Source organism: Suncus etruscus, chromosome 1, assembly GCF_024139225.1.
Source record: "Suncus etruscus isolate mSunEtr1 chromosome 1, mSunEtr1.pri.cur, whole genome shotgun sequence".
In the NCBI taxonomy this organism is placed as follows: Eukaryota; Metazoa; Chordata; class Mammalia; order Eulipotyphla; family Soricidae; genus Suncus; species Suncus etruscus.
The window spans coordinates 206186964-206198696 of NC_064848.1; the positions used below are offsets into that span (position 1 = coordinate 206186964).

Genomic DNA, 11733 nt, shown 5'->3' on the forward strand with positions numbered 1-11733 from the left:
TCGACTGTGAACGCTTAGCTTCGAGCTGGGCCCAGCTGACAGACGTTTAATTTGCACCCAGGCCTCCCCCACCCCCGCAGGACTGGGGGTGCAGGCTGGTTGGACCCACCGCTGGCCCCCTGAGCTGTGCGGGGCTGGCAGTTTAGCCCCAGCTCCCCTGTGTCAGGGGCAAAATTCTGCCTTGACTTTTCAAGCTGCTCCGACTTAGAAACCTGAGGCCAGCTGGGGACTCCCGGCCCCCCTCCTTTGGGTGGGTATCCATGACCATCCCCACAGGTGGGCTCTGCATACCTGGGGGTGGGTGGGCATGCAGGTGGTCTGCAGCAGGGCCAGTGACTGGCTGCAGTCTGAACCACGGTAACTTTTTCTGGGGTGCCCCTCCCAGGAGGGATCCTTCGGGGTCAGTGCTGGGGGACCCTGTGGAGCTGAGGTTGAGCCCTGGCTGAGCCCCTGGGGCGGCTCCTACCCCGTATCCCGCATCTCTGTAGACGGGCTCAGCGCTGCTGCGGCCTAGCGCAGCCATGATGGCCCCAAATGTAATCTGTGAGTTAGAACACTCATGAGAGCCTGTGAACTCCGAGCACCTATGAATGCCCTTGAACATCTGTGAACATCCATGAATGGCCATAAATGCCATGGACATCTCTGAACATCTGTGAGCCCCCCACCCCCTCCCAGCCAACGGAGGGTAGGGTGTCCCTGCCTCATCAGGACCAGCCTGGGGGTCCAGCTGTGGGCTCTCCGCAAGACCCAGCCTGCCCTTTCCCTGGCTGCGGGTGGACCTAGGCTCAGCACCTGCTTCCTTACGGGGTGTGAGGAGCCCCCACATCCCAGGACCACAGGGATCAAGCGGGGAGCCAGGCACAGCTGGGCGGGGGCGGGTAAGGGCCACTGGGGAAGGGACTTACCAGCAGCATCTGTGCTGGCCCTGGGGACATCCTGGTTCCAGGAAGGAGGGGGCGCCCACCTGCTCCTCTCTTCCCGACAGCCTCCCCGCGGACAGGGCGAACGGCTGGTGTGCGCCAGGGCTCAGGGGAGACCCCTCTGGCCACCTGCCTGGGTGCGGGGTGTCAGGGTCCTCCAAGACTGCAGGGGTGGGAATTCTGCTCTTCACTCTGGGGTCAGGGTCGACCCGAGTAGCCTTCCCTGCTCCCATCCAGAGGCTCAGGTGCAGGGTGTGTGCGTGTGATGACAAATCAGTCCCCCCTTTCCCTGAGAGGCAGCAGGGGGAGCAGGACCCTATCTCCCCACTAAACTCTCGCCCTTGGAAAAGGTCCCCCAGAGTGAGGACTCAGCCTTGTGGGTGTCTGGACCACCCCATTTCTGGCCTGCTGTGGTCAGGGAGAATTTCCCCTTTCCCCTTTCTGGGGTGTCTCAAGCATGGAGCCCACCTGGAGAGAGTTTGGGGTCTCTGTCCCCAAAAACATCAGCAGTGGTGAAGGGAAAGGAAGAAAGTTGGAGGTAACACAGGGGTGGGACTGTCCCCTCCCCTCCTTTCTCCCTTCTCTCCTCTCTTCTAGCCCCCAACCCAGCTCCAGGCCTTTGTCTCTGCAGCAGATGCCTGGGATGGGGGGGCTGGAGTTGGGGGACAGGCCCCACCCCATCAGTGAGACAGGCCTGGGGAGCCATTGACAGGAGGCAGGTCTGGAAGTGGGGATCCCTTAAAGAGAAGCCCCAGGAGGCCACATAGGCTGGGGACACCTGTGTGCAAGAAGCCATCTTCCTGCATCCTGGCAGCCTTTTCTCTTCTGTCCAGTTACCATGCGCCAGAAACAAGAGGAGGTCTACAGGGTGGAGAGTGAGGAGGCGAGGGTTTGGGCGTTCAGTGGGAGTCCTGGGGTTCAGTGGGGGTCCTCAGGGGTCTGTGGGGTGAGGTTTGGGCTATGCAGGCAGCTGGTAGAGAAATGCTGGAGCCTTGTTCAGGGGATCCCACAGTGGGCAGTGACCACATCTATGGGATAGGCTTCAAGTTGTCCTGAAGCCCTGAGGACGGTTCGGCGAATGGGGAGCCTGTTTATTCTGGGGTCCCTATTTGCGTTCTGGGAAACAACAGAAACAAAACCCTGTACCAGGATGCGTATGGATGGTACTGACTGTCCCGTGTGCCGTGCCATGGTACTCAGCGGTGCTTCAGGCCCCAGTGCTCCGTGGTGCCAGGGACCATGTATCATCCAGGGATTGAGCTATGGTCTCTGACAGTTCATGAACCTCTTTTGGGCCACACTCAGCGGCGCTCAGGGATTACTCCTGGCTCTGCACTCAGAAATCACTCCTGGCAAGGCTCAGGAGACCCTATGGGATGCCAGAGACAAAACCTGGATCAGCCACATGCAAGGCAAAGGCCCTACCCATTGTGCCATTGCTCTGGTCCCTTTTATTTTTTTTCTTGTTTATTTTTGGGCCATGCCCGGTGTTGCTCAGGGATCATTCCTGGCTGGGCATGGGAGCCTGCTGGGTGCCAGGGTGGAACCCTGTGGGCCGGGTGCCAGCCAAGAGTCCTCACGGCCTTGCCCTAGCTCTGGAGCTTTCCCTCTGTGCCATCCACCCGCCCACCCTTTCCAAGTGCAGCTGTGATTCCTTATGGCTGCAGCATGGCCGGGATCTTCCTGCCAAAAGAAACCGGGTGTCCTGTGGCTTTGCCAGGTGGAGAGGCCCCCACACCCCCACTTCCCGCTCATGGCTTGGGCCTGCCAACAGCCTCCTGCTTGCCGGGTTTGGGGGCCAGTAGTAACAGACTCATTCCCGCCACTGCATGCAGTGGGGACGCTCAACTTTTATGTCCTGGCTGTGGGGTTCCTTCTGTCCCCTTTCAGTGCCATGCTCCATATCCATATCCAGAGCTCCCAGCTCTGCTCTTTGGTTGTGGGTGTTTTGAGCACAAAAATTAACCTGGGGCTGGAGATAGCACAGCAGTAGGATATTTGCCTGGCATGCAGCCATTCAGGGACAGACAAGGGTTTGAATCTGGCATCCCAAATGGTCCCCCAGGCCTACCAGGAGTGATTTCTGAGTGCAGAGCCAGGAGTAAAGCCCTGAGTGTCTCCGGTGTGACCAAAAAAAAAAAAAAAACAAACAAAATCACTCTGGCCCCCAATAAAGTGGCTGTGATTGTGTGTCCCCGACACTGACCAACAGCAATGAACAGAAACAGCGAGACCTTCCTTCCTTCCCTCTGTCCCTCTCTCCCTCCCTCTCTCCTTCCTCTCTCCTTCCTTCCTTCTTCCTTCCTTCTTCCTTCCTTCCTTCCTTCCTTCCTTCCTTCCTTCCTTCCTTCCTTCCTTCCTTCCTTCCTTCCTTCCTTCCTTCCTTCCTTCCTTCCTTCCTTCCTTCCTTCCTTCCTTCCTTCCTTCCTTCCTTCCTTCCCCATTTCCATTACTACTCCTGCTGTCAAGACAAGCAAAAAGAATTCTTTTTTTTTTTTTTTTTTTGGGCCACACCCAGCGGTGCTCAGAGGTTACTCCTGGCTGTCTGCTCAGAAATAGCTCCTGGCAGGCACGGGGGACCATATGGGACACCGGGATTCGAACCAATCACCTTAGGTCCTGGATCGGCTGCTTGCAAGGCAAACACCACTGTGCTATCTCTCCGGGCCCGTAAAAAGAATTCTAAAAAATAAAAAATAAAAAGAAACAAGAGCCTGTGCAACACAGAGCACCCAGTGGTAGAAGGTACACCCTGGGTTTCTGCTGAGCTTGGCAGGGAGGTGGGGCAGGGAAAGGGCAGCTTGGGAGGATGAAGTGGTTTCTTCATGGGTCCCTGGGGGCGCTTCTGGGAGTTTCAGGGCTCCCAAGCAAAGTCCAATTCGGAGAGGTTCTGTTTCTGCCGGGGGTCCTACAGGAAGTCAGTGTCATGACTGCAGCAGCTGGGGCCGGGCGGTGGCGCTGGAGGTAAGGTGCCTGCCTTACCTGCGCTAGCCTAGGAGACGGACCGCGGTTCGATCCCCCGGCGTCCCATATGGTCCCCCAAGCCAGGAGCGACTTCTGAGCGCATAGCCAGGAGTAACCCCTGAGCGTTACCGGGTGTGGCCCAAAAACCAAAAAAAAAAAAAAAAAAAAAAAATGACTGCAGCAGCTGCAGGAGACAGGAAGAGCCACCAGTGAACCCCCTTCTGCCCTCATTCATACTCTCATGGGGAAGCTGCCTTGACCCGAAGTTGCCTCCATTCTACAGATGAGAAACTGAGGCAAATAAATGCAGGAGACACAAGTGGATGGACAGGGCCAAAGCTGCACCAGGACAGAGCCGGCGGCTGGTCTGGGTGAGGCTCAGTCTGGGGGCACTGTAGGGTGTGGCCCCCCAAGAGAGAAGAGAGCACCCTAAGTAGAGATGGGATATGGCCATAAATCATGGCCCATCTATGTGAATGGGGAGTTACTCAGGGCTCAGGGATTGATCCCCAACACAGCAAGTTCCCCAGAACTCGTAGGGGTGACCCTGATCTCTGCTGGTCATGATCCCAAATCCAGAAAACAAGCACTTGGCCTCCAGAGGGGGTACAGGGTCCGGAGCAATCACACAGTGCTGAGGGTACTTGCCTTGCACGAAGTCAACCTTGTTTCAATCTCTGGCATCCCATTGGGTCTCCTGAGCACTGCCAGGAGTGATCCCTGACTGCCTGAGCATTGCTCGGTGTGGCCCCAAAACTAAAACCAAAACAAAATAGTTTTTTTTTCTTTTTTTTAAAAAAGGGGCCAGAGAGATAGCACGGAGGTAAGGCGTTTGCCTTTCATGCAGAAGGTCATTGGTTCGAATGCCGCATCCCATATGGTCCCCCAAGCCTGCCAGGAGCGATTTCTGTGTGTGGAGCCAGGAGTGACCCCTGAGTGCTGCCGGGTGTGACCTCCCCCCCAAAAAAAAAACAAAAAGCAAACAAACAAAAAAAACGGAAGTCGAGGGTCAGAGCAACAGCACAGTGGGGAGTGTGTTTGCGTTGCAACTGGTCAACCCGGGTTCGGTCCCTGGCATCCCATAGGGTCCCCAGATCCTGCCAGGAGTGATTCTTGAGTGCAGAGCCAGGAGAAACCCCTGAGCACCTCCAGGAGTTTTGGTTTGGCCCCCAAACCAAAACAAAACCCAAAAAGGGAAAGTCCCTGCTATGGCACCCCAGAGGACAGGCTGTGGTCCCCAGAGTGCCCAGCACCCACAAAGACGGGAAGTGGGGGGAGGTAGGAGGGTTTTGTGGAGCAGAATTTCGCAGTGGGAAGCTGAGAACCTTCTGGAAACGGATGTGCTGAGCTCAGCTCCTGGAGCCGGAGTGCGCCTGGGTCCGGCCTTCAAGGGCTGTTTCCGCAGCCTGGGAACATAGAAGGGGAAGAGGCTCTTTACTTTTTTGGGGTCCCTGGGGGTGCATAAAAGGCTGTCCACAGAGTTTGAGGGAGGTAAAGAGGGGAGAGGAGAGAGAGAGAGAGAGAGAGAGAGAGAGAGAGAGAGAGAGAGAGAGAGAGAGAGAGAGAGAGAGAGAGAGAGAGAGAGAGAGAGAGAGAGAGAGAGAGAGAGAGAAGGGAGAGAGAAAGGGAGCTTTTGGTTGAAGGGTCCCTCCCAGACTGCACAAGATCTCCCCTTGGTGAACCTCACCCCTGCCTCCAATCTGGAATCGCGGGTCAGGGTCTCCGCAGGATACGGGCAGAACTCGGTCTTGGAGAGACCCGGGTGCTAATTAACAGACAGTCCATGATTTCTTCCCGATGCCCCTAAGCAACTTTGAGGGGACCCTGCAATCTGTATTCAAGGGGTGCAGAAACTGAAGTTCCAGGTCAGCACTCGCGCTGCTACCCGGCAGCCACTAGGAGGAGCCCTCTGCAGACAACCTGGGCTTGACAGCGGTGGGGTGGGGTGCAGGGGAGAAGCCCTGGGGTGCTCCAGCAAGGAGTGTGGGGGCCTTGCCAGTGAAGGAGGGGTATGGCTTACAAGTGGGGTGTCAGGGCACAGGGCACGGAGATTTTTTTGTTTGTTTTTGTTTTCGGGTCACACCCAGCAGTGCTCAGGGGTTACTCCTGGCTCTGTGCTAGGAATCATTTCTGGCAGGCTGGGGGATGCCGGGATTTGAACCACCGTCTGTCCTGAACTGGATGCCTGCAAGGCAAACGCCCTACCGCTGTGCTATTAGCTCTCGAGACCCCGCGACAGCAGTCGAGCCTTGCTGGGGATCTTTCCATCCATGCTCCTCTTCTCTTCTCTTCTCTTTTCTCTCCTCTCCTCTCCTCTCCTCTCCTCTCCTCTCCTCGTCTCTCTTCTTTTTTTTTTTTTTTTTAGCCAAGAAATAAGAAGGGTTTTATTTACTTTGTTTAAAGTGTAATCTGTAATTGATCTTAATATATGAGGTTAGAATCTATCAATCCTGACACTGTATTTTTTTTTTTTTTTTTTGTGGTTTTTGGGTCACACCCGGCAGTGCTCAGGGGTTATTCCTGGCTCCACGCTCAGAAATTGCTCCTGGCTGGCACGGGGGACCATATGGGATGCTGGGATTCGAACCGATGACCTCCTGCATGAAAGGCAAATGCCTTACCTCCATGCTATCTCTCCAGCCCCAACACTGTATTTTTTTTGTCCCCCAATTCACAATACAGACCAGGCAAAGGGCCTGGGTTGAGGTGTATATGGGTGCATTTACTGTACCTCCTCTTTCTAAACATCGTCTCTCTTCTTCTCGTCTCTCCTCTTCTCGTCTCTTCTCATCTCTTCTTTCTCTTTCTTTTTTCTTTTTCTTTTTTGGTTTTTGGGTCACACCCGGCAGCGCTCAGGGGTTCCTCCTGACTCTATGCTCAGAAATCGCTCCTGGCAGACTCGGGGACCAGATGGGATGCCGGGATTTGAACCACCATCCTTCTGCATGAAAGGCAAATGTCCGACCTCCATGCTATCTCTCAGGCCCCTCTTTTTTTTTTTTTTTCTTCTTTCTCTTTTACTTTTTGTGGCCACACCCAGCATTGTTCAGGTTATTCCGGGCTGTGTTCAGAAATCATTCCTGGCAGGCTCAGGGGACTCTATGGGAAGCCGAGGATCAAACTGCCGTCAGCCGCGTGCAAAGCAAACGCCCTACTCGCTGTGCTATGGATCTAGTTCCTTTTTCTTTCTTTTTTTTTTTTAGGGGGGGGGGGATACGTGGCTGTACTCAGGGGTTACTCCAGGCTCTTTGCTCAGGAATCACTCTTGGCAGGCTTAAGGGACCCTACGGGATGCCAGGAATCAAACCTGGGTCAACCACATGCATGGCAATTGCCTTCCCCACTGTGTTGTTGCTCCAGTTCCTACTTTTTTTTTTTCCAGTTGGGGGCATGGGGAATGGTGGGACTGCATTATGTTTGGGGGCTGCTCCCAGCTCTGTGCTCTGGAGTGAGTCATCTGTGCTGGGGACGTGCAAGGTAGATTGAGGCTCCACAAACTCCTGTCACTACCAGAGCAAGGACTGAGCCAGGCAAAGACAGTGTGAGGGGAGGGGAGGAAATCCGCCTTGTGAGGGCTCAGTCGCCCCAGATCTGGCCTCATGTCTTCCTGGCGATGGTCTGATTCCACCCAGGGTGTCTGAATTTTCAGAGGACATTTGGTGTGGAGGGAGGTATGTCTGGGCCTCCCTTTGGGTTGTGTCCACAGGGTCTTTGCATGTTTGTGTGTGCCCAGAATGCTGCAGGCAGACTCCCTTGCTCCCCCTGAGCCTGCCTCTTCTTCTTGCCTCTCTGCAGGGCTGACTTTAGGGGTCCAGGATCCAGGCCCCCCAAAGGCCCACTGCACACTAGGTTTCTTATCCTGCCTCTTGAAATTCTTCAGCTTAGGGGCATGAACAGTAGGCAGCAGGAGGGTGTTTGCCTTGCATGTGGCTGACCCAGGCTTGATCCCTGGCATCCCATAGGGTCCCTGAACCCGCTAGGAGTAACCCCTGAACATTGCCAGATGTGACCCCCCCTCAAAATTCTTCATCTCTTCTGCTACAGGACCCACACATGGCATTTTGCATTCAGCTTCCCTCACTGCAGGACCCCTGAGGACTGAGGGGTCTCATCCACCCCCAGGCTTGGGGGACAAGGATCCCCACAAAGCCTCAGATTCCCAATCCAAAGGGCAGAGAATGACCTTCTTGTTCTTTTTGCTTGGTTTGAGGCCACAGCTGTGCTCAGGGGAACCTGTGGGGCTGGGGACTAGGCAGGGGGTGGCCACATGCTGTGCCAGAGTCAGCCACAAAGCTGCTCTGAACCACACTTGGGGTACCCCTGGGTGCCCCCCAGTGCAGTGACACCCCCTACAAGCAAGCTGCAGTGCTGAGTCCCCACGTGCCCACCTGGACCTTGGGCTGGGAGGATCCTCTGGAGCGAACCTAGATCAGCACCCCCAGAAGGTCGTCCCTGCACCCTGTGGCCTGCTGGCACCTCCCTGGCCCCCCTGGACCTGCCCTCTGGCTGCCTGAGCCAGGGTGAACGTCCTCTGGGGCGGCGCATTCTGGGAAGAGGCCGAGCCTGGCAGGCCAGCGGGGCCAGAGCTCCCTACCCTGGGGCAGGCAGTATCAGGGGTATGAACTCAGATCCAGGAGACACAGAGGGTACCCCTCAACTTTGCTGCCCAGAGGCCGCCCTGGCTGCCCTCTCTAGCCTGGACAAGGTGCCCGGGAATGAGCCCCACCCAGAGTGACCCCTCACTTGCTCTTCCTCTCCTTGGCTCAGCACCTCATGATTTCCACAGGAGAAGGGGGAGCCCAGGCTTCACCTCCCCTTCCTCTCCATCCTTCCTCTCCCTCCTCTTTTCCCTCCTCCCACCTTCACTCCTCCTCCCCTTCTCCCTCCTCCCTCCTTCCTCAGTCTCTCTGCTCTACTCTCTCCTCCCCTTACTCTATCCTCCCTCTTCCCCTTTTCCCCCTTCACTTTCCCCTTCTCTTCTCCTCCCTCTTCCTCCTCCGCCTCCTCCCTTCCTCTCTTCTCCCTCCTGTCCTCCTCCTGACTGCTTCTTCCCCTCTCCCTCCTTCCCTTCTCCCTCCTCCTTCTCTCATCCCCCTCCTCCCCTTCTCTCCTCCTCTTCCTTTTCTCCTCCACACTGCTGGGTGTGATCCCCACAAATAACCTTCCAAAGGATGTGATGAGTGAGGCAGCCCACATGGCTTTGGTAACATTCTACTTCTTTTCATGTTTGGCCGGGTCCCAGTGGTGCTCAGGGGTCACTGTTGGTAGGCTCAGGAAACCATCTAGGGTGCCAGGGATCAAACCCTGGTCGACTGCTTGGGAAGTCTGCGCCCCTCTCCCTCCAGAGGGAACAGGCCCCCAGCCCCTCCTTCCTTCCGACCTTTGCTTCCTTGCTCTTGGGTCAATGTTGCCACAGGCTCTGTCCCCATCCCCTGGGTCCCACTGTGACTGTGGGGACAGGTTGGGGACTGAGACTAGGAGTGCCGATGCGCTGGGGCATGTTCAGACCTTGTTCGTCAGGCCGTGTAGGTTTGTCTCTGTCTTCCTGTCCCTAAGTCACCTCACCTGGCTTCCATGCCCAGGTCTTTTTTTTTAACTTGATTGATTGATTGACTGATTGATTGGTTTTTGGCCACATCCAGCAATGTTTAGGGGTCACTCGTGGCTCTGCACTCAGAAATTGCCTCTGGTAGACTGGGGGGACCATATGGGATGCTGGGAATCAAACCGGCCCCTTCCCAAGTCAGTCACATTCAAGGCAAAAACCCTACCGCTGTGCTATCTCTCTGGCCTGCATGCCCAGGTCTTTGCTGCTGGCCTGAGTGTGTGTGCAGTTTATTGTGCTGTGTGTCCTGTGCTATATGCCGTGAGTTGTACCATGTGCCATGAAGTGCCATGTGTCATGGGCTGTGACTGCTGGCCTCCCCAGAACACACACCCTGACCTCTCTCCACCCAGACTCTGCAGGGCGCAGAGAGGACCCACAGAGGTCTCTGGGCTGCTCCCTGGTGGGGGGCTCCCGGTTACATCTCGGACCCAGTCCCCTGGGGCATACACCTTCAGAGCGCCCCCATTTCCTCCTCTGAACTCCAGAGTTCCTATCCTGCAGCCTCACATCACCCCATTCTTAGTAGTGCTGGGTAGGCCCCCCCTGGCCGCCTGTTCTGACTCCACCATCAGATCCCCTGTTCAACTACTCTCAGTCCCCATGACCTTCAGCCCCCCATTAACTAGGGGGGCATCTGAGATGAAGGAAGAGTAAGTTCTTTTTGTTTTTATTTTGTTTAGGGGCCACATCCAGTAGTGCTCAGGGCTAACACCTGGCTCTGCGTTCAGGAATCACTCTTGGAGGGGCTTGGGGGAGCCCGTTAGGTATGAGGGATTGAACTTGGGTTAGCAGAGAATAAAGCTAGTGCCCCCCTGCTGGAGTATCTCTTGGAACTAGAATCCTTTTTCCTTTGTTTTGATTTTGGGGCCACACCAGAGGTATTCAGGAGCTACTTGGCCTCAGTGCTGGTGCTTAGTGGATCACACAACATGGAAAGCCCTCCTCCTGCATGCCTGGGGTGCACTTGTCCAGGGAGCCCAAGCTGATTTACTTTTCAAAAACTGAAGAGCTAGGCTGGAGCGATAGGACAGTGGGGAGGGTGCCTCCCTTGTCCATGGTCCACCCAGGTTCAATCCTGGCACCCCATCTGATCCCCGAAGCCCTGCCACGAGTGATTCCGGAGCACAGAACCTCGAATCAGCCCTGAGCATTGCTGAGTGGGGCCCAAACAATAAGCCGGGTGACCCTAATTTCCTTTCTTTCACTTCTCTGTTTTCTGAAGTTCGGAGACAAGACATTTCCCATCTCAGCGAAACCAGCACTTCCTGCCTGAGCATTCTTCGTCTGGCCTGTGGGGGAGGCCCCCCCTCTCCCAGCCAGGAGGAAAGTTCCTGGCCTCCAGCTCTGAAAAATGTCATCAGTGCTTCTGTATGCCTGTTGCTTGGCTAGTCCTTCCTCCCTGAACTTGCGCGCGCGCACACACACACACACACTCACACTCATAAATCCATGCACAGTGGCATTCATGCACACAACCTTATATGTCACACACTCCTCTACATGCAGGCAACACACATTAACACACTCATGTTCACAACATGCATTCACACACATCTGGAATGGTGGCTGCTCACTGTCCCCCAGACAGGTAATGGACGCTCGGTCAGACAGGTCCTTGAGCAGACTTGGGCCTCGATGCAGGCTAAGTCCTGGTGTAGCTGCTCCAGCTACCAAGTGGAACAGCTCCTGCAAAGGCCCAAGGCTGCCAGGGCTGCAGGGCTGCAAGACTCTCAGGAGGCCATGGGGCCCAGCTGTTGGGTGGGGCCTCGTGCCCACCCAGGGATGCCAACATGTAGCGACCATATGCCCAGGACTGAGAGAAAAGAAACTAAGTGGGGCCCGGAGAGATAGCACAGTGGCGTTTGCCTTGCAAGCAGCCAATCCAGGACCAAAGGTGGTTGGTTCGAATCCCGGTGTCCCATATGGTCCCCTGTGCCTGCCAGGAGCTATTTCTGAGCAGACAGCCAGGAGTAACCCCAGCACCGCTGGGTGTGGCCCAAAAACCAAAAAAAAAACCAAAAAAAAAACCCCCCCAAAAAAAACTAAGTGTGCCCAGGGGTGTGTTCGGGGTCACTTGTCCTACTGCCATACATTCCCCCATGCCCACCTTGAAGCAAATCTGCTTTGCTCACATCACCTTCCTTTTCGCTTGGTGTACAGTCCTGGGAAAGTGCGATGTTTGATCTATGGCTGCTACTTGTGTCTATGAGGAGCAGCATTTGGAGGAACTAAAAGGCT

General features: G+C 55.6%; 1 pseudogene; it reads right to left on the bottom strand.

Annotated features, from left to right (window-relative positions):
- Window positions 1-6544: 6544 nt before the first annotated feature.
- Window positions 6545-6636, bottom strand: LOC126032696 (uncharacterized; annotated as a pseudogene).
- Window positions 6637-11733: the final 5097 nt, after the last annotated feature.